The sequence below is a fragment of the Miniopterus schreibersii genome (assembly GCF_964146895.1).
Source record: "Miniopterus schreibersii genome assembly, chromosome: 8".
NCBI lineage: Eukaryota > Metazoa > Chordata > Mammalia > Chiroptera > Miniopteridae > Miniopterus > Miniopterus schreibersii.
In genome coordinates, this window is record NC_138109.1 from 42852640 (window position 1) to 42876695 (window position 24056).

At 39.5% G+C, this 24056-nt stretch overlaps 1 protein-coding gene across 2 annotated transcripts in view; it reads right to left on the reverse strand.

Moving 5' to 3' along the window:
- WLS (Wnt ligand secretion mediator) overlaps positions 1-24056 on the reverse strand; it is a 133612-nt gene that overhangs the window by 103908 nt on the left and 5648 nt on the right. The gene's annotated exons all lie outside the window — the stretch shown is intronic.

Genomic DNA, 24056 nt, shown 5'->3' on the forward strand with positions numbered 1-24056 from the left:
GCAGAGCTGAGAGGGTCGGGGCCGAAGAAAGGCTGACAACTGGCTCTGTTTTGTGAGCAAGCTTGGCATACTTTTGTATTAAAATTGAAGGTTTAAGAAACCCCAAACTTTTTCTAGAAGAAACAGCGGCTTTGTTCCGAAGTACTCCTTTCACTCTATAAATGTCACACATTTGTTACTTATAATTTATGATTATCAGATATTTATTATTTATAAATTGCAGATATCTACTTTTATCAATATAATCAATATTAATAATAAACACAAATACTATGTCGATTGCACATTCCAGTTTCCAAAGCACTTTCACACACTTGCATCATCTAATCCTCATACTAACCAGGTATAGTCATTATAATGCCCCTCCATGGCACGTGCAGAAGATGGGTGGCTTTTGCTCCACCAGTAAGTGGCTCAGCTGGGACTAGAACCCCAGTCTGACTTGATATCCAGTGTCCCTTCCAATGCAGTGCATTGCCTCTCAACCGCTCACTTCTTTATTAGCTCTCTCCAATTACCTGAGAGGTAATGAATGGAGTAGGGGGATGGATGAGGAAGACTGAGGATGCCATGGGGAACTTGCTGAAGCTCTAGAGACAAGGCACTACCCAGCACTGGGCTGGGCTCCACACAAAGGAAACGGGCAGAGTAGCTCGTCGGCAAGACTCAGTCAGTGACAGGGTGCCTCCATGGAGTCCAGAAAGAGATGTTGGGATAAGACAGGCTCCCAGAACTGCACTAAGCTCACTTGAAACTAATGGCTACTCTCCCATAATTTCCTGGGGGTCGGGTTATAGCTTCACATTCTGGGCTGGCAGTCTGGGATGTTAACCTAGACAATAACTGATTCAGGAACACATGATAGAGCTGCCACGGAAGAGTCTATGTCAGACCTGTGAGCAGAATAAAAGCCAAGAGTACAAGTCAGATTTAGGGTGACATGAGAGCACCCTAAGGGGAGAATTCACTGACAAATCAGATAGGCAAACAATGGCACAGTTTCACTCAGGAAAGGGCGAGATCTCCATTCATGGAACATTCAGGAAGTTGCCGAATAGATAAGAGCCTGAACTAAGCAAGTTTTTCTCAGTGACACCAGAATGATGGAGTCTCCTATTCACACATGTAGGATACTAGGGGATGGAGAGCTTAAGGCCCAACAAAGAGCTTCATGCAGTTTATTGACTACTTTTTCTCCATATCTGACCCATTTATGAAAAACAATAAAAACAATAAAAAGGAACAAAAGTACAGGGCATTCCGAAGAGCCAGAAATTTAGTGTTAAGACAGTGCAAGCTGAGGCTAATGTCAAGCAAGACCCATTAACAACTTTATCTGGAATTTCACAAATGCCAGGGACAATCATATCCCCTTTCTTGACTTTTCAAAGAAAAAGTAGGACCTTGCAATTTTAAATTCTCTAGAATTGGAGGTAAAGGTCTATTGGCAGTAGAAGGTAAACTACAGTTTCTACAGCCATATTCTTAGAAATTACTGTGTTGTTGTTTTTTTAAAAAACACTGAAATAAAATTAAGACTACTATGTAATTGTTAAATATTTGAATATTTTCATCAGCTCTGGGTTCCAGTTCTGGTGCCAGTTCCTTCATTCAATTTGTTAAATGCATATAATGTGCCAGCATCTCAGGCCTTCGGCAGTTTCCCTTCAGCAACAAATTATCATAACTTCTTCTAATACCAATATCCCCTGGCCTATGCTTTGACTATAGCATTCTACTTTATTTGCAAACATAGCTTCTGAAGCCTAAAAAATTATAAGCTCCTGAGAGGAGAGACCAGGTTTTATTCCTCCTTATGGCATCAAACAGAGATTTGAACATGCAGATCCCTCAAACCTGAATTGAATTATTTACATTAAAGAGTATCTATGTCATAATGAACACACTAATGTTAAGTTATGCTTGATTTACTTGTTAGGAAATTAACTTATATCAAACACTTGTTTACTTTTTATTTACCTATCAAACACTTATTTTACTTTTTTTTTTAAAATATGTTTTTATTGATTTCAGAGAGAGGAAGTGACAGGTAGAGAGAGGGAGAAACAACAATGATGAGAGTCTTTGATTGGCTGCCTTCTGCACGCCCCCTACTGGGGATCGAGCCCGCAACCCGGGCATGTGCGCTGACGAGGAATCTGCAATCTCCTGGATCCTAGGTCAATGCTCAACCACTGAGCCAAGAGGCTGGACCAAACACTTACTTACTTTTATCAAACACTTGTTAGGCACCACAAAAAAATGCCATAGTGAATTTGACCCATGGCCTACCTACATCAAAATACAATTAAGAATGGCGTCAGAGAGTTTGGGAGAAAGCCATGGCCCCTTTCCTTGATGTCAACCTTCCAATGTTACACGTGTCCCAGTTGGGGCTCATTTCCATTTACGATGGTTCTTGCAGATCTGTGTCAACCTATATATAAAATGAATACTGAATTTTGAGGATCAAAATGAGTTCTCCTAAACTGGAACACTACCATCCCAATCCATGGAGGGGGGAAAAAAAGTAAATTTACACATCAAAAGAATGTGTATAAGACAGACAACAGAACAGGCAAGCAAAAACATGGTAATTTTTGAAAAATTTCTCCCAAAGGGTTTATAGCTAATATTAAAATGTGGGAGCATGTTCAGATAACTATTCTTTGACCTATTTCCTGGAAATTGAGGTTCTCAAAGGTAGAATTTAACAATTATTTGTCCTATTCCAGCACTGCCTTGAGGGGATCAAGGCTTACATGACTAACATAAAATAAGAGATAAAATGTTTATGTCTTAGCCTTAAATGTATATAATTAGTGGCTGCATATTTGAAGACTTTATGACAAAATCTATATTCTTAAGAACACATAGAGGGAAAAATTTGGCCTTTTCATTAGTATCTTAAAACAAGTCCTACCAGAGAGAAAAGCAAACACCCCCTTCTAAAGGCATCAACTCCTACTTTTGAGATCAAATCTACAAAACAGGCTCAGACAGAAACCTGGGCAAAGGAACCTTCTGTTGCGTGTATGTTCTATTTACTCAGTAGTTCTAAATGAAATTTTTCCCTCTGGCCCAATGAATTACACATGAAAGTTCTGAAAGAACCAGTCAAGAAAAGCAATGGAAGGCTTCTGGTGCTAAAGGAACTGTAGAGCACAGCATGGGTATCAAAAGTCTTGGGATGAGGCTGCTCTGCCTGTAGAGTACCCTGCTCTGTTTCACTGCTTCCCTAGTAAACTCACTTCTACTTTAAACTAAAAAAAAAAAAAAAAGTTCTTGGCAATGGCACATGGAGTTCTGAAGGATGACAGGTACATGGAATTGTGACTGGAGGGAAATGTTATTTAGGAGGAAGAATTTGCAGGCCCTGTTAATTCATGCGGGATGTGAGTGAGAAAGAGAAATCAGAATGTCCCCAAGTTTCTTGCACTGGCAGTAGATGAATAGTAATGTCACTTTGCTAAGAGAGGAATCAAAGAAAAATGAGTGATAGGACATACTACAGGTAGAATATGTAGAAGCTGGAGGCATATAGCTTGTTAAAGAAAGAGCTCAGTTTGCATTGAGGGGAGTAGGTTACAGATAAAAGGTCAAATACGTGAATGGCTAAGATTTAGAAGAGGAATTAGATTTATTCTAGGTTGTCCCAATATTGCAAGTTCTAAGGAAGGAATTCTGAAATCAATAAAATCTGATGGTCCAAAGTTAACCTGACTGGTTGAAGACAATGAGCTGCCCACACCTGTGAGAATAAAGGTGCTCCTGCTGGTAATACTGGGTGAGTGCAAATAGTGCAGAGGACTCCAGAGCACTGGCTGGGGACTGAAAGGCAGCCTTTAGGGTTTTCCTCATCATCAACATTCTATGAGCCCTCTTCAAACATCTAGAGCTTCAATTCTGGGCCACAAATCAGTCTGCTAGTCCTGAACTACTGCAAACTTCAGGAGAAGAGTCTTGGTGGAATGAATTATCCTGGGAATCAGGCCTTCCAGGTTCTAATACTGGACATGCCACCAACCAGGCAAATTATTCCACCAAACTTGGGCCCCAGCTCTCTCAACTGTAAAGGCAGTATTGCAACTGTTAGACACGTCTAACTTAGAAATTTTATTACTCTAAAGGGAAGTTATATACTCTATGTTATGCTGAAAATCATTCTTTTAAGATTAAAAAATATCTTTTTAAATTAGGGTCAATTTGTATGCCAAGAATAGAGGCTGCCAAGCCTTGTTCATCTAGACTCCTTCTCCCCTCGCTCCCCTTGCATTTTCACATCTGTTAGAGGAAAAGACCTTAATCATCCTACTCTGTTGTGTTGCTGTCAGGGGTCAGAATGGGTTCTGGGGGTTTGCTATTTTCCACCAACTGGTGAGACCAACGAACTGTTCCAAAAAGCAAAGGTAAACCACAGCCAACTGTAAATTCTTACTGATATATTCAGCAGGATGAAATATACCTCCATAATATGCACTATGGGAAAATGAGTCTAATCCAATCACAAAGAAAATGTTAGGAATTAAAAAAAAACCATTCCAGCTTCCAGCCTATGGCCCATGCACTCAGAGTATAATACAACACAAAGACATTCCAATACAATGAAATAATGTGGAGCATGTCCAACCTCTATTTTTCAGGGTGATAGAAATAAGCTCAACAGAGCTGTCTATTACTATTCAAAAGAAATGGAAGTTGTTGCACACACTGTCTGTCCTAAAAGATGATTGACAAAACTTGCTAATCAATTCATAACATTCATTAATTTATAATGCTCATTCAGATTTTCATTTAAACTGCTGGGTTCTTAATATATTTCAAATTTTACCCAGATTACCTTCTACAAAAAATATTCCATAAGAGAAAATAATAATTATAGTGCAACTTTCACAGGAAGCATTCTTTATGTGGCTGTAGACATCTATAAAAATAGAATAAGAAAAAATAAAAGTGAGGGCTCTAGATTCAGAAATACTTGGGTTCAAGTCCTCACTCCATTACTTACTAGCAGGTTAGTTGGGCAATTTACATAGCCTTACAAAATGCCAGTTTCATCTTTGTAAAATTTTACTAAGAGTACCCATCTCATAGGTTGGTTGTGAAGCTAAAATAATTAATAGAAAGAGCCTACTACATCACCTTGCACATAGTGAGCCTCCATAAACGTTAAGTATTGATAACAACAATGCTGCCTGCAAATGGAGAAGAAGAATAACCTGGAAGGAGATGGTGACATTATCCCTGCTCTCTACCCTGTCTTCTTCCCCCTAAGGATGTGTTAACCTGAATGTACTAGAGGGTCTGGATCTTAGATCATTAAAAACCAGGGTTCTCCTTGTCTCTCAGTGAAAAGTCCCAATAATCAGAGATGATGCTATAAAAATTTTAACTTGAATGTCTATTGTCTTTCCCTGAGAAATAACCCAGGGATACCCTAGTCAGACTGTTGTTTGAGGGAACACAGAATTAGCCCTTGTTTTCTCCTCAGTGAAGTGGGATTAAAACATTTTTTTCACAATTATTTTTATAAATTATTATAAAATAATTATGGCTAAAAGTATTAACATGGGTCTTCCCTACTCCTTCCTCTCCTCCCTACAAGTAGAGAGAATGCTGGTTTTGCTTGTTTTGTTGAATGCCCTCCCCAGCCCCCCCTCCCCCCATGAGGGTTTAACTCTTGCTAGATGGATTCTTTGGGCTTTCATGATACATAAGCAAGAGAAGGGGGACAGGAAGAAGAGATGGTCTTAGCTGGGAGAAGTCCAGTCATGTCTTTAATAAGGGCAACAAAGGAAAATAAGATAGCAGGTGCAAAAACTTCATATAAACCTTTGGCAGGATTTATTTAATTAGCACGTGACATTGGGAAGATAGAAAGGATTGACAAAGGCATTAGGATTATGGGGTTAGATTATATGAGGTTAGAGCTGCAGCTATTCTAGATCGTCATCTTATTTCAATATTTTATTCAAAGCCTGGGCTCCTCACAATCAGAGTTACACTTACAAATTCCACCTTAGTACTCCTGGCTGCCCTGCCCCCATTCCTCTACCCCAGGGTTTCTCAAACTTGGCACTATTGATATTTTGGGCACTATACCTGTCAGGGGGGTTGCCTCGTGCGTTGTGGGATATTCAGCAGCAGCCTTGGCTTCTTAATTGCTAGTAGCATCTTCCCTCCTCCCCCAGCAAGACATGAAAATCAAAAGACTTGAAAATATCCCCTGGGGAGGGGGATGGAAAAGCTTTTCCTAGTTGAGAATCCCTACTTTTTCCTAACAATTCAGGCTTAGGAGAAAAATTCCTACCCCACTAAGCCATTCTGTGACACTTGCTTTTCAGTTTGCAACTACAGGGAGTCCAAGTTCTCAAAAGTCCATAGCCATTACAGTTATCTACATACTGGACTGGCTGCATCAGGCAGTCATCTACAAATTATAGGTGATTATAACAGGTGCAATTTGTTGGATATTTGATATGTGTCAGGTATTGGGCTTGGGGATTTCACTGGATTGATATTCGTTCTTATACAACAGAATGGTAGGTAATATTATATATAGTTAGATATGAGTAAAATGAGGCTCTGAAAAGGCAAATAACTCATCCAAGGTCAACAAGTAGTTGAACTGGGGTTTGAACCCTAAATCTATCTGAGCTCAGAATCTCTCTTTGCCTCAGGCCACACTATTTCTCCTACTGAGAAAAATCAATGCAGAGATATATGGGAAATGCATTTAGCATAAGTTAAATGAGTTAAAATGGTGAGGCAGTGCACAGACTGTTCTAGAACTCAGTATTCTCTGGGACCACCAGCAATATAGATGCTTTTGTTTTAAGGATGCTAACAAGTTGATATTTGAATTATGGACATTCCACTAAACACAGGAAAATGGTGGTTTCCTCTAAGTAGAAACAACAAGCAGTAGCTGGTTGCCATGGTAGCAGAAGTAAACTTAATCTTGAGGGGGAATACAATTACTAGATAGGGACAGCAAGTATGGTAAGGAGTCTAAACTAGATAAGGGGTGTTTTTTGACTGGAAAAGAGAAAGTTGAAAGAGAGACATGATAGTCATCTTTAACTATTTGAAATGCTACCATCTAACAGAAGGGAAGCACATGATCTAAATTATTCCAAAAGGAAAATCCAGGATTCATGAGTGGAAATTATAATGCGGTAATGGAAGCCAGTTTTCCACTGAATGATAAGAAAGAACATTTAACCTTCATAGTGTTTCAACTTGATTGTCTGGAGTAGACAGCAACGCATCACTAAGACAGAAAGGGGATGGCAGGGTGGTTGTCTCTGTTGGGAGACCCCAGTGTGGGTGAAGTTGGACTAGACAAATTCACAGGCCCCTTATAAAACAAGGATCTATTTCTCTAAAGAATAGGAAAGTTGTGAATTCCTGCTGCAAACAGACGAATGGAGGGTGGGGGAAGTGGGGTCTCCACCGGGCAGAGAGAGAATACCACCAGCAACTCGGCACCATCACGGGAGTGGTAAACTCCAATCTTGCCTGGTAAGAAAATACCATTTAGGTGAGACCAGACATAAGAGAGAAAAACCTTGTGGGATTTTTTTTCTTCTGTTCTGAATAGATGACCAAGAGATAGGGCAACAGGTTTAAAAAAAAAAACAAGCATCAAGCAGCTCTTTCTTCTGTCTTCCAACCTTAAGACACTGTGACGCCTCTTTCTCAGACTTTCCAGCCACCTCTCACTATTTTGACTTCAAAACTCCATTTAATTCTTAAAAGAAAATACACAAACATGCAGCTAGAACATAGCTAGAGTGATATTTGATTAGCTACCTCCAAAACACTAATACTGCCTTTGGTGTCACTACCTTTGATTTACCCTCAACCAACAATTCATTATAAAATCTCTCACCAATAGATTCACCGAAGGGAGAGAGGACAAGGCTATGCTCAAACTTTCCTCTTAGAAAACCAACCACATTGCACACTTCCAGGACCTGTCTTGGAAAACAAAATTGTTACAAAGTCAATCTCTGCTAAGGCACACAACCTCCTTTGTGAAAGAGAGGTGCTGAAAGCATAACAGGTTTTATTATTTTTTTTTAAAAAAAAGCTATACTGATTCATCTTTCCACATTAAATATGAATAATACTTAAGAGACATTTCCCTATCCATCTCCAGGGCACTCAAAACATTAACAGTGTCATTATTTTACACAACACCCGTTAAGTGGATACCAAAGATTATTATTCTCCTTTGATTTCTAAGAAAGCAGCTACAGAAAGATTAAACAATAAGTTGTCCAAGGTTGTTCAGGAAATTGAGATGCTTGAAGTTGTCCATTCAGTGCTTATTTTAGGGACTTGGTACTACAAAGTGATTGAATTGTGTAAACACCGAAGTCTTTTTTTTTTTTTTTTTTTTAAATCTCTATTTCTCACAGGCATACATGAAATTTTCATCATCTGAGCCAGGGGTGGGGAACGTCCGGCCCGCGGGCCATCTGGCTGGCAAAATCATTTGGTCTGCCGCTGCCAAGGCAACCCCAGGCAGGGCTCGAAATCCAATAAATCTAGGAGCTTTTCTCATAGCTAATTTTTAAGTTGATAATTTTGTATGGCACACGAATGATATATCCAAATGGCCCTTAGCAGAAAAAAGGTTCCCCACCCCTGATCTAAGCACTAATCTACCACCTTGTTGATCTTGGGCAAGGGTATCCTCCCAGACTAGGGTCATGTCTGCAGGAAGCTTGGTACCTCACCCAACTTGGTTTTCCACCCACTGCTTTATCAAGTGAAGTTAGTTGACTCTGCCTGGCTATGTCTGGGAAATTTTTAAGCCCTTGATTAGCTATTAACAATTGGTTTAACTCAGACGAGAGAGAGAGAACAAAATAATAGTGGTTGAAAAAAATGCCTCCACCATTCTGATTACAAAAGGAGGCATGATTAACAAAGTTCCCTTTGTGTCCAAGCTCCATTCTGAAAGCCAAAGAAAGAGCTTCCCACCCCCCTTTTTTGATTGCTGAGTCTTTCCCTACTTGTCTCATCACCCACACAATCTGTTCATAGCTCTAAGAGACAATCCAGCCAGTCTGTGGAGAGTTCCTAAAACATGTACATCGTGAAAGCAGACAGGATGGACAGGACCTTGTCTTGACAAAGGATGATGGGACATTCAGCAAAAACAGTTCACAAAGGGAAATACGGATTGAAGGCCCTGGGCTGAATGGAGATTACCCATAATGCCTAACACTGTGCCTGTTCTTATGGTTATCTGTAAACCTTCTTGTCAATGTACAGCCACCTCCAGGATTTTTTAAAAGTGTTTTTTAATTGATTTTTAGAGAGAGAGGGAGAGAGAGAAACACCTATGTGAGAGAGAAACATCAACCAGCTGCCTCCTGCACACCCCCTATTGGGCATTGAGCTCATAACCTGGCATGTGCCCTGACTGGAATCCAACCGGCGACCTTTTGACGCACAGGACAACACTCAACCAATTGAGTCACAATGGCCAGGGCTAGAACAGAGAGTGTTTTAAGAAAATACAATTAACAAGTTAAAGAAGTCCAAGTCACTGCTTTAAGGAACCTTTAGTCTCTCAAGACCTTTAAATATGAAAACAGCAAGTGAGATAAAGATTCGAGTTTCAACTTCCATGTGGGTTGAGATAAAGCATATAAAACACTTAGCATGCTGCTTGGCACATTAAATTCTCAATTAATATTACATAATATTTTATTATATGCTGTTCTGTTTTATTAAAGATATTCTTATATATGTCCTGCCTATCTGCTTAGCTAAAGCCATACCACCCACGTATTTGTCTTTGGTGCATTACAAAAGGTAAGTTCCTTCATATACAACACTTATTTAAGCCTACAGATCTATGGTAGGTTATGGAAGAGATACTAATAGCAAACCTAGTCTCAAAGCTGGCATGTGTTAGATGCCCTGAGATCTCAACTCATTAATTTCAGATCCAGTGCCTTCTTTCCATAACACCACAGCTGAGCAGATTGCCATGTCTTTTTCTTTTTTTTTATATATCTTTATTGATTTCAGAGAGAGGGAGGGAGGGAGGGAGGGGGGGAGGGGGAGAGAGAGAGAGAGAGAGAGAGAGAAACATCAATGATGAGAAGAGTCATTGATTGGCTGCTTCCTGCATGCCCCCAACTAGGGATCTAACCTGCAACCCTGGGCATGTGCCCTAACTGGAAATGGAACCTTGATCTCCTGGATCTTAGGTCAGTGTTCAACCACTGAGCCACACCTGGCTGGGCCAGATTACCATGTCTTGTGCCTCTTTATATTCCCCAGAATTTAGCAAAGTGCTAAGACATACCTTCATCACTATCTGAACAAGTTTCTAAGCTGTAAGTAACCTAAAGACTCTGAGGATTTACCTTAGTAACAAAAAGAAATTTGTGAAAGCTCTGGCTGGTGTGGCCCAGTTGGTTGAACATCAATCCCATGCACCAAGAGGTCACCGGTTCCATTCCCAGTCAGGGCACATGCCCTGGCTGCAGACTCGATCCCCAGTGGGGAGTGTGCAGGAGGCCCCTGATAGATGTTTCTCTCTCTTGCTCTCCCTTCCTCTCTCTCTAAAATCAATTTTTAAAAATATTTTTAAAAAAAGAAATTGGCATAAAATGCCAACATAATTGGCAAATAGGGATAGAGCCATGGCTTTTCCTATTGTTCATTTTAAATTCAGTGCCTTGAATGAGGTGAATATTGTCTTGGATTATGCACATCAAATTGTGCTGTAAATGATCACCGCAAACTTCAAAGGCCCAGGCCAAACTTGCAAATTCTTCAAAAAGAAATCTTTTTATTTAATTTAAAAAATGCTTAGAACACTTAGTGTATTTCACCCAACTTTGACCTAACAGCAAACTACCTTATTTTACTGACCTTATCTCCCCAATCAAATTTAAGTGACTCGAAGGCAAGATCCATGTGCGCACTCCTTCTGTAACCCATGACTAACCTGGTTCAGGAAGGGTGGTAACGTGTGTGCCAGCTCATTCCTCGTTCTTCCTCACAGACTCCTGGATGTCCCAAAGAAACCTCCAGCCACCGCCAACATCTACTCGAGTTTGCCAACCATCCCCAGAAATCTGCTCTGCATACGCAGTCATTAAAGCTTCTCCTGTGCCTTCAAGAACTTCATTTTGGATGCTGGGACATCCTGTTGCCATCCATTTCACAGAGAGACCTAGCTCAGCAGGAGTGTGTGTTGCAATAAGCTTCATTTCAAAGCCAGCAGCCTGGCCTAGTTCCAGGAATTGTCACTAATGATCTTCACCAGCCACTTGGTGCTCCAACAGTGGTACAAAACACACACACGTGCACACACATCATTTCAACCACTGTTCTACTTGGAAGAATTGTGCCTAACAGAGGTTGGTTACATAGCTGATTTTATATTTTAATTGTTACAGAAGACCTATTCCATCAAACATGAGTAAACTCTCCAAATACACCTTCTGCAATATATTAGTGGTGTCCATCAATCTATCTTTAAACCAAAGACATAGTAATATGTGCAATGGTCAGGGATCTTTGGGTTGCAAGAGAAAGGAAACCATGCTCAAAGTTGCTTGAGCAAAATTAATCAATCATTTAGTAAGGGGAAGCTGAAAAATGTCCAGAGACAGAGGGGTCTTTGGATAGGGTTATTTTGAGAAATCAAATTATGTCAATAGATCTCACTTCTCTATAGTCACTGAATTCTACCTTATATTTTATTAGCTTCATTATCAGGCTTCATTGGAAAGCTTCCAGCAGTTCCAGGCTCATATTATCAGGATTCAAGTTCAGTAAGAAAAAGAGAAGATATCTCCTCTTGGTAGCCTCAACACAAACCTCAGAATTTACTCTTATTAGACTAACTGAAGCCACATGTCCACTGCAGCTTGATCACATGCCCATTGCTGGAGTCAGAGGTGAGGATTCTCTTAAACCACATGAACTGAGAGGAGGCGAAGGAGAAGTGCCACGCAGGAAACTCAGGGTCCTTCTATCAATAGGATTTAGCTGAACTGTCCTCCCCAATAAGTCTTCCCTCTTTCCCTAATCTCTAAAAAGTGTATTATAGGGATGATCAACTCTGAAAATAGTATACTAAAGGAAGGAAACAACCAGGCAAGTCACAAAAAAATATAAATAGCCAGTAACCACATAAAAATAGGTTCACCCTCACTAGTAAAAAAATGGAAATTAAAAGAAAAGGGTATTCTTGGCATATTGGCAAAAATTATAAAATTTAACTTAATGCCTGGTACTGGCCACGATGCAGTGAGATGAACACTTTCCGACTTGACTAATAGGTATATGGTGGTTATCATTGATCTGAAGGGAAAATTGCAATTATTATCAAACTCTTTAAAAATGGGCATGCCTTTTGACCTAAGATAAATCCAAAGAGGTGAAATTGCTAAGGAAATAATTAAGGTATGAATAAGAATTTAACTACAAAGAAGGTGTTCCAAGAATGACTATTACATAGCCCCCAAACTAGAAATATCATCAATGTCCACCAATAGGTGATTGGGGAATTTAATTATGGAACATTTATTCTATGTGCTGTCATACTGACACCAAAAATGATCTCTCAATGCGTATATACTGGCATAACTTAGATAAGGGAGAAAGGCACACCACAGAGTTAATATTGTGGGTGACCACACCACAGCATCATTCACTAGCTAACACTAGTGAATTAGTTTCACTCTCATCTTCTAGGTTATCAAAGGGTTCTAAAGACTTAGATTCTGCTCAGGAAAAGATCAAAACATCTGGACACCCTCAGCAGGCTAAAATTTGATGTTTCTTCAAAGAGATCCTCTTTACATATTTAACAACTGTTTATGGGAGCAGCTGAGCGCTACATGGGGAAGATGAAGAAAATGGATCACAGATGGCATTCTTCATCCTAAAAGATAGCTCAAAAAGTAATGTTTGGTTAACATACAGTGATTTCCATAGTAAATAATTCTCTCTCTATAAAAAACAACTAAGTTTCTTTCCCTGTTCTTTATCCTGTCATCATATAGCACCAATCTTCATCCTCAGAATAATTTCCACCACAAACAAATCAATTACCTTCTCAAAAAAAAAATCAAAAATCAAAACAAACAAACAAACACAAAAAACTAACCATAAACACAGCTCTTCTCCATCTCAGTTCCCATAGCTTTAAAATGTGAATATCCCTAACAGACTGGCCTCTCTTAGAGTGCTGCTGGTAATACCAAATGAGATGATTTCTGTGGAAGTGCTTTGGAGAAGGGTAAAAGCACCATACAAGTGTGAGGAGTTGGAGCATGAATTCATCATCTAGATTTAACATACACTCAACAAAGCATCTGAGAGCCCTGTCAAGCCTTTGGCTCCACCATAACCTCATGTTCTTTTCCTATAGTCATTTCTGAAAACCAGATGTTGGTCTGTAAAGTTTCCTTGTAAGAAAAAGACAGGCCTTCTCTACTTTCAAATTGGCCAAAAAATGCTTATGGTGTTTCCAGCTATTGAAACATATGTAATTAAATAATATTCCAAAGAGCAGACAGATATGCCTGATACAGACTGGAGCCTGAAACGGAAAAAGGGAGTAGCATGAACAAGTAGAGGAGTTAATGGTTTTCATTTTATCTCATTCAAGCCACAGCAATTAAAAATCCTAGAAGATAAAAACTTCTGAGAGTGAGATTTCTTTTAGAATTAGCATAGAGTACTACTATTAGCAATATTTTATATTACTTCGATTATCTTCTGAGAGGAAATCATTGCTTTTAAAAAAAAGTTGTTTCTTGGGAGGGTTGTGCCTCTAAACTATGGACTTACATTGTGTTTCTTTACAGTCTCTTTCTCATTTTCAAGAGTGGTAAAGTTTAAATAAAACATGCTGGGTCAATAATAATTACATTTAAGTTCCTAAATGCCCTTCTTTTTAAACCCCCACCCCAATTACATCCTACCCTTGAGGATATTTACAATCCTCTATGACACATGCTCTACACCTCTTGGTTCAAGGAAAACACACCTACAGCATTTCAAATTAACTACTGACCCTTACTCTCACACTATAAACAAACCCTTTTCAGAATCTCAATTGCATTGTGTCCACATTGATTAAAGCTTGAAGCCTGGTGACCTCATGTGGTGTTAACTTCTCCCATGCACCAACAGCATTCTGCCTTTCTACTCAATTACCCCCTTTGGTGCCAGAGGATCGCTACCCAATGAACATACACAATGGATTTCTGCTTCATTACACTAACCAACAGCAGGATAGAAATAAGCAGGAGAGGAATAAACAAGCTAATTTATCATGAGGACAGAGCAAGCTTTCACCAGTCTCGCCATCGAAAACTTCAGTGGTTAAACGGGGAATATCAATAGTCTGGGGTAATGTTTATGATCTTACAGACTATAGACAGAGCCACAACAGAACCTCAGTAATTAAAGAATTCTGCAGATTAGCAGGTGTGAACAACACAGACACAAAACCCATGCCTTAAAACTCTGGGGTCCTACATAAAACCCACTGAATAATTATTTTGGGAAGCACAACCCAGGGCTTTGGATAACATGGACTGACACCCTGGTAATTTGCCCCAAGGGTTCGACCTAACTGTGGGGCCCCACTTATTCATCACTGACAAGGTGTTCAGAAGAGCCCCAGCCTCTTTGTGAGAAGGATCTGGACGCCCCCCCCACTCCCTTCATTAGGCATGGCAAGGGCACAGCGGCTGATTGAATTAACAACTTTGGAGGGCTTTAGTCCCAGTTCCCAGACATTAGCACCATCATCCAGAACAAATTAAAAGTCTCACAGCAATTAAGCAGATTTTTAAAATGAATTTCCCATGGTTCAATGGTTCAACAAGCAACTTGATTTAAGTATTAGAGAAGAATTTAGGAGGAAGACGGGAGGAACTGACTGTTGAATTTCCAAAATAAATATACAATGGTAGAGGCATAAACAATAAACTTCTGAGCCTCTACTAACTAGGCTTTTACATTTCTTTTATATAAAGTTGGAACTTTTCAATCACAGAAGGTGAAAGAATAAAAACTAACACAGAATTGTATTAAAATGATGGATTTCAGGAGAATTATTTTCTTTGTTTTAAACTCCTTTCACATCATTGTATTTTTGTTCAAAAACATAAATGAAAATTGGGTGGGGACAAAAAATGCATGTTTCCAGTTACTAGATTTTAAATTCACACAGCAATCTAAACCTAACTCTGGAACCATCTACATTTCTCTGAACCACTATAACCAGATTCAGATCAGGCACAAAAACTCTCATGTGAGTCTCCCAAACCACTCTGGGTAATTTAACTCCAGGCACTCATTCCTGGGTTAAAAGAATAAGACTAATAGTCTAATAAAATAGTACTTAGCCTATTCTAAGTGCTTACTATTTGCCAGGCACTGTACATTTATTATCTCATTTAATCTTTTCACATATTCATTTAATCCTCACAGCAATGTCAGAAGCACTACTGCTGCCATTTTATCCATCTGAGAGTGGAGGAAACTCGGGCTCTGAGATGAAATAATTTGTTCAAGGCCACATGGCCAGCTAGGGGTAGTGCCAAGATTTGTATCCAGTCACGCTCTTGCTTATATTTAGAATGGCAAACTCCCATTTCCAGTGGAGTTTTACCTAGGTTTAAAGTAGTGATGGGTCAATACCAAAAAAAAAAAAAAAAATCATTATTTTAGAGGGAGGGAGACCATGATGATGTGTTGACCCAGGTAAGGAGGAACTCCTGTCACTTTTTTTTCAAGCCCCTATTTTCTCTCCAGCACCACCACCGTCCCCTTCCCTTACTCTATGCCAGCTCTGTGTAACCCCCTCCCCCCAACCATGCCCCAAACACTCCCACCTCTAGCTGGAAGGTTTGGCTAAGAGAAGTCCAAGTCCAGCTTTTGTGTAACTATCTCCTCGGCTTTGGCTTCTTTCCCTTCCAGCTTACATCTGCTTCTTAAATCTCTGTCCTGCATTTCCACCTGGCTCCGCTAGAAAGTCAACAGGCCCAGGTTTCTCTGTGCCTGCAGGTTCACATTTAGCACAGCATGTTCAGGAAACTAGATAAATTCACTCCCACCATCCAGATGCACAAGCTGAGCACAGTGGAATGCAGGGGTGGGTGGTTATTTGAACCCATTATGTTTTCTTGTCAAGGGCAGTTATAAATGCTGGCATCATAAATACATTATTGATCTCCGAGAAGAACTGGAAATATATCTACAAGACTCTTCAAAGAGAAACTTTGAAAGATGAATTTTTCATCTTCAAAATTTACAGAAAATTAAGCAAACTATGTGGCCTTTAAAGAGCCCCTAAAAACAGCTCACATGGAGAGAGAGGAAAACATTTACTTCTTAAAGACAATCAAACACAAAATTTCCATCATCTGTCAACATTCTCATTTGAATATCCAAATTTGGAAATACATATACTAATCTATGTTCCCTTCCTCCCGTTCAGTATGGACAACCAGTCACAGTCAATTCTCTGCCTTTATGGCTAAGTAAAGTCCAAATATGGAGATCAGATATAATGGTAGTCAGTGTAACAGTAGGCACAGGGATTGAAACACTCCATTAGTTGTCAGGAAGCTTCTTTGTTCTAATCTTATTCTCTCACTGTGATTTTTTCTGGCCCTTAGGTTCCACAATATAATAGGAGAATGTCCTTTTCTAAAACTCCAAAAATTATATGTTTTTATAAATCTAAGCATGCAAACCATGAAGGTGACACAATCTTTTAAATTCAAGTAAATAATAAGAAACCTCTCCTCATTTAAGTTATAAAAGGATAACTAGAAATGCAATATTACAAATCATAGGGCAGACCTTAAAGCTGAAGCATTTTAGCTACCTCTAACCTCTGCAATAGGCCCAAAATGCAAGGCACTCATCTATGTCTTCAACAAGTATTACTAGGCTCCTATAAGCTGCACTACCCTATGGTAACCACTGGAGATAAAGGTGAGCAAATTAGATCATCCTTGCTCTCCTGTAGCTTACAGTTTTATAGGGGTTACATTTTCATCTTTATTTTTGTTTATAATTTCTTACATTAGAGCACTATAATTTTAGCTAATATTTCAGAAGTAGTTAATATTTTATAAGAAAAAAGATCATCAGTTTTTCCCCTTGAATTTTGACTTTCAAAGGTCTTTGTCATTTACATTATTATCTAGAAGCAAAAAAATTTCCCCATGGACGATGACTTCAATTTTCTAATGTAAAACAGAACTGGGATTCACTCGGCAGCATGCATGGATGGAATATAGCTCTTCCACAAATTGAGTGATATCCATTTAAAAGCTTTGCTACCTGGGTTTATCTAGGCTATAAAGAGCCATGAAGACTGGCCCAGCAATTTAAAAGGCAAAATTTAAGATTCAAATTAAGCCTTGGTGAAAACTGTCCCTAACCAGATCAAAAAATAAGCTAATCACTCTAATTCACCAAATGTATAAACGACATGTTTCTTGGACGGCTGGCTAGCCTGGGTTATGCCTAATAGAAGGCTATCATGCAGGGTTGCAGGATTTCTAATTTTATGTAACACATTAAGAGGCAGAAACAATCTGCTAGGGGCCTGATCAGATACAGGATGATTAAAAAAAATAACCCACAAAAAACTTAAAAAAGTTATTAATGACAACTTCTAATTCAGGGAAATGGCTAATATATATTGATTGATTTAACGCATATGCTCAGGTAACTTACATTCTCCCATTTAAACCCAACAACTTCCCTGTGAGGGAGACATCTTTAGATGAGGAAACTGAGGTTCAAGGTATGTAAGTGGTGATCCAGGTTACACAGCAAGTTTGATAACACACCAGATCTCACATGCACCGATCACCATGAAACTGCATGTTAGAAAAGGATCCGTTAAAAATCAGACTGCTTTGGATGGAAGGATCGGTAGGTTTATCTTTGAACAGAAACATCATATGGAAAGCCTTCAGCCAGCACCATGCTGTCTTATAGAAGGCCCGTTTCCTAAGAATCCTATGAGAGGCCCAACTCATCAAAAGCAACTTTCAGAACTACTGTAGCAGTTCTGCTTGCCAGGAGAGTTATTCTAAACTAAGGAAGATGCCCAGAGTTAATGGGCAGAGCTGGCATCAGTACTTAACCCAAGCCCTGACCCAGAAATATTATGGCCTCAAATTTATATTAACGTTGCTTTTGTTTAAATCCTTCTTGCAGAGTATATTTTCTCTTTCTTTCCTCTTTTTAACAGGTGGGTGGGGAAGGGGAAATGGGAAATGGGGGAATTCTCCTGATGTTTATAAAAAAGGGAAACAAATGCTAATTGAAAGGTGACCTTAGTATCCTTTAGTTTAAAAATCTTGGCTATCTACAAATTATCCTGTTTCTTTCTCTTTCATCAACTGCTACCTATAAATGCCATGCTCTCTTAGAGCAAAACTCTGTTCTGTTTAGGCGTGTTCAAAGAATGATGCTGGGGATTTAACACCAGCTCTCTCACGGACCTGTGAACTCTGGAAAATTAGGAGGGGTGACTAGAAGGATGCCTAAGGCCCAGAGTTGCCTGTCCTAGCCCATCCCTTAACCTCACCACACAGTTCTGAAAAGGCTGATCTTTTCTAAGAGGGGGTGTGTTCTCTAAGTGATAGCAAACAGGGGCTAAAGTTGGAGCCCAGTTCATACAAGCCAGAACTCGCTCAACAGAAGGGAGAAAAGAAAGGAATGTGGGAACATGTTTTTTCTATGTTTGAGGCATTCTGCTCTCAGGCAAGTTACAACCCAACTGAGAGCAGATAAAATATATAAGAACCCAGAGTAAAAGGCAGAGAGCCTCCAAAGGACCTGCTCTGCCTTGAGAGAGCGCTGGCTTTAATATGGAATCCACCCTTTTGGTGGTGATCACCTGAAGGCAAGCATGTTAAACAGAAATTTAAATGTCAAAATTTATTTGGGCTCAGTCAGAGGATGCAGAGAAGCACAGTGCTTTGTGACTCCGTTCAATTTCAACAAAAAGAAAGGCGGAGGAGGGAGCCTTTACAGTGCAATACACCTCTGGAATCACAAAAATATGCTTGTCAGTTGCAGTCGCATGGAGCCCTCAACATTTTAAGCCCTGTTTTGGCAATTTGAAGTTTCTGTTTGCAATTATCTTCAGAGTGAAGAAATGGTAGAGAGGAAAGATGAGCAATTTTGTTGTTTCCTTTGTATGTAAATCAGACCAAAAAATATAGGGCATGTCACTTCCCTTAAACTCATTACGACATCAGAATTATGCTTGCTACAAACATCCCCTGATAGCAGAAAAGTTAGTTACAGGATTTTAGTCAAAGGAGCCTCAGATTGAAGTCTTAAAACTAAACACAGGATGGGTCTTTTGGTTGGATTAGCAAGGACCACAGTTGTGGGATTTTTTTTTTTTTTTTAGGTTTTAAATTGACAACATTTTCTCAAGCAAGAGGAAGGGAATGTACCATGCCTTCGGCAAGCAAGGAAGGAATTTCATTTTGTTTTTTAATTCTGTAGTATCCTTTAAAATCCACATAGAGGGGAGGGGGAAGGGAGGGGTGGAACGGGTCATTGGAGAGAAAAAGGGACATCTGTAATATTTTAAACAAAAATAAAATTTAAAAATAATAATAATAAATAAAATCCACATAGAACAGCTTAACACTGTATGTAACTATATTGCTCCATAAGAGATTAGCTAAGAATATTAAGTATACAAAGGCAAGAAGAAGATATTCAAGTTATTGCTATTTTATTTTCAAGTAACAGAAAAGTTAATAGAGCTATAAGAACTACAGGTGGAGGATTTTCTTGAGTTCAGACAGAAATCAAATAATCTCCAGCTGAAACTCAGAAGGAGATACATGTTTGGAGTGCTGACTGGCATTAGAACCTGAGTCCAAGCCATGCCTCTGCCTCTAATTCTGTAAACTGAGTCTCTTCCCTTTCCTGGGACACTGATTCCTTCTTAAAGGAGGTAGGACAAGACGGTCTCCAAGGCCCTTTCATCTTTACACTTTAACAGCCACAAGCTCCGCAGCTTTTCTTCAGGCTAAACTACACCAGTGTGTGGACACAGTCACCCCAAAAGCCACACGCATGGCAATAAGATCACTTTAGAGTAGAATCCGTTTTCATATCAGTCTATAATGCAATGATGCTGTGAATGGGGCTGCTGAGGTGTGAAATGGCCTGCTCATATCACGGAGACCTGGGCATTCTTCCTTTTCTCCCCCTTTGCCCTGTTACCTACCACACTCCTGCATCTTTCTGCCACCAAAGGGTTTCTGTGGTAAATTGTCCCAACTGTTGTAGACTTAGAAATGGCATAACCAAGCTCTATTAAAATTGTGTATAAAGCAGAAATAACAGATAGACCTTGAGAAAAAGCACGAGGGATTCTCTTAGGCACAAAATGTGCATGCTTTAGGAGAAGGATTTAGGTTTGTGTTCTGATTTACTAGTTTTCTGCAATAATAGCTACTATTTGGGGCAGGCTTATTATGAGACATTTCATTAAAGCACGGAATTTATGTTAGGAAGCAGGATGGAAGGGCCTGTTTTGTACTTTCAAACCCAAACTGAGTAACGCTTTGGGTCTTTCCCATTCCTTCACTCTCGATAGATCCATGAATCTGGAGGTTTTTGACAAAGTGATGGTGCCTCAAGGAAGAAGAATAGAAAATAAAAAGCATCATGATTAAGTTTGCTCCATATCTAAGAACAGAGAGGGACAGAGAAAGAAAAGTAGGAGGGATGGATATGGAGTTAATCAGATAGTTTCAGACAATAGTCCTCTGGGAATCACATCTCTGGTGGGCCTGGTTCAATGAGATACCCTAACGAGTGCCACGTCCTCGAGATCCTCCCAACAATCATCCACGACACAGGAGGGCTCTGTCCCACATCGTAGTTGGTGATGGCAGCTTTTGTGACTTATTTGAGGTCACGGAAACAAGTCATCTGCAGATTTTGAGCCAAGTTTCTTTCCACTACGTGATGCTGCCTTGAGACCAGGACCTCTCTCTTTGGGAGGGGCTCAGCCAGGGCTAAGGTCAGTTAACTGGCCCTCAACCAGCTCTCTCTCATGAGCTACGTGATATTAATCTGGGGCTTGAAAAAAAACTGAGCCAATTATTCATAGACCCGTTATCTTCTTTCTAAAGAAAAATCAAAACGCCTTGCCGAAACAAATGTAAGAATTTGGCCTCTTCTTTCAATTACCTCTGCTCTCTTGGAAATGTTTTGTGGAAAAAGCCTCTGAGTTAACCCAGGGAATTAACCAGAAGTTTAAGAAGGCCCTATAATTTCTGTAGGCCAGCAAAGAAAGAACACCTCTTTACCAGGGAATATTAAGAATGGAGTAGGAAAGACAAAGAGGAGAATATTGTACTTGAAGGCCCAGGATACAAACAGGCATAGCAGATAGAAACACTAGTTCCATTGGGGGGTGGGAGGGTGAAGTGACATCAGAGGTAGGTTTTGGAAATCCAGGTATAAGCTGTGTCCCAGAGATACTGTCTCATATATTTACAAATGCCTTAGTTTTTCTTTCCTGAGTCCATATTCTATTCCAATCTCCCTTCTCCACACCCACATTCCCTCTCTTGTATTCAGCAGTTATACGCAGAGCCAATTGTGTATGCCACGTCCAGGCAGCATTCAGGAGGTCAGTAATTTTGACACGTTTTCAAGTACAACTCTCAGTCACTCTTTGCTGTGTGTAATAAATTCTTTTTAGGGGTAGCTGGGGTGCAGTTTTCTCAGGTTCAATCCACCACCCTCAGCATGGCCTGCAAGCGCTGGTCAACATTTACAGTGACTAGTGTGAGAGTTAATATGTATTTGAAATTGGGATCATTTGTATAGCAATTAACTAGGTCCATGATTAGTACCCATATAGTGATGAGGGTATGAGTTGTGGGAAAAGGGTTGAAGCAGAAAAGGGGAGACAGCTTTCATCTTCTACCGAATCTGTGTAGAATAAGTTTCATCACACTCCACCCTTCTTTCCCCATGGAAATTGAATGGACAATAGGGGAGTGGCATTAGACTTAAGACCATGGCTTGGGATTCAGTCAAGGAACATGGGCTTCAGTGCCAGCCCTCTTATTTTACTATCTCTGTAACTTCTGAAAAGCTCCTTAAACGAGCCTCACATTCATCTGAAAACTGGAGAACATACCTGCTTTTCTAGGTTGTTATGATCATTAAAGAAACCAACACACAAAAAATGCTTTTCATAGTCAGTGAGTAAATCCTCAAACAGCAACAAATCACAGTAAGCCAAATCTTCCACTACTGGTTGGATGACAATCTGATTATTGTTTTTGCTCTCTACAAGATTTAATTAGAAGTATGGGGGGTGGGAAAGAGTGGAAGAAGGGCTAAAGAACCTTAGCATTTTCATATTCTAAGACATACCGAGCTCTTCTTTTCTGTTGATTAGCAATCCTTTTAGATTAGCTCTATGATGAAAAGGGAAATTGCAAAACATTTAATCAAGTTTGAGGACTTGAAGGCCTCAAGCTCTTCTCCACTCTGATCTCCATCCCCATCCAGGCACATTCTCTGGGAACTGCCCATATCTGGCTCATTACAACAGCTCAGAGAAGACACAAAACCTAAATGGAATGGACATGATCATTTCATCGTCTTGGTGCTCCCCATCTGCCATCATCTCTCAAGAGTCACTGTCAAAACTGAGGACAACAAACCTTTCGATAGAGAAAGTCTACCAGCATTTTTTCAAAAGAACAAAATGTACCTATTCATGCTGTCAGGATGGAAGCCTCTAGTTTGAAATGCCTTCATTATTATGAGTGGGTGTGAATATAAACAAAAATTATCCTTTGGGGAATAGAATTTTCAGTTTTCGGTAGGAGGTTCTTCTTTCAGTTGCTCTACCATCGCTGCCAATTCACACCCTCTAAAATCCTCTCCAACCTCAGCTGACTCCTTCTCTTCTCTTCCTTTGAAGTCCAGACTTACATAACTATATTAATATGCTAAAACCACTAACTAGAGAAAACAAAATCGAGTAATCTACCTTAAAGTAGCAGAACTCAAACACATTATGGTTAATGAACTTGGCTGCTCAGGCAGCGGATGATTCATATAATTGTGGAGACTGGTTAGAACTTGTAAGAAATTGGTTGGACTGGCATATGCAGACATATCAAAGGTGTCCTCCCTTACCCTTGGCGAGAGCACTGTTTTGCTCTGTACAGCTGGACTCCATTTCATTTATCATAATTTTTGAAGTATTTTCCTTTTTATATGTTACCCAATGATTAAAAATGAGAAATTAGTTGTTTTTCTATTGTTACTTATCAAGTCTTTCTATATTCAAACCATTTTTATTCAGTCCTTGAAGTCAAGACCTTGAGAGATGGAGGCAGGATCACCTAATAGTTGAGAATTCTGTCTTTATTGTCAGATTGACTGGAGTCCCAGCTCTGACCCTGACTAGCTAGATAACCTTGAGCACTTTTCCTAGACCTTTCTGTACCTCAGTTTACATGCTAACTGGGTACAAGAGTACCAATTTGGCAAGGCTTCACATGGGTTAAATTAGATAATGTCTGACACAGAGTGCACATTTAACATATATTAAACATTATTTATATTATTTTATCATACATTTATTTCAAGATGAAATATTAATATAATTATTTGATGGTATAATTAATAGGGCTTCTAATTTCACATGTTCTCAAATTCCCAGTAAACGTGTGAGAATTACCTTGATGCTAGAAACCTTGTCGTATGAAATCTTTTGCTGGTGAACTTGCATTTAGAGGGGCTCTTTTCTACCTCTGGCTTCCTGAGGTTACTCAGGTTTCAAGTCCTGTTTCCTAATCCCCAGTCAGCATTGCAGCCCTATTTTGGGCACACAGTAGGCTCTAATCAATATTTTTCATATTAGGCAGGTGATACACATGCACTCTAAGCTAAGGACCTTCATAAAAATCTCAAATTCTAAATCCCCATAGAAACACTTTTATGAGGAAGATAAGGTAAGA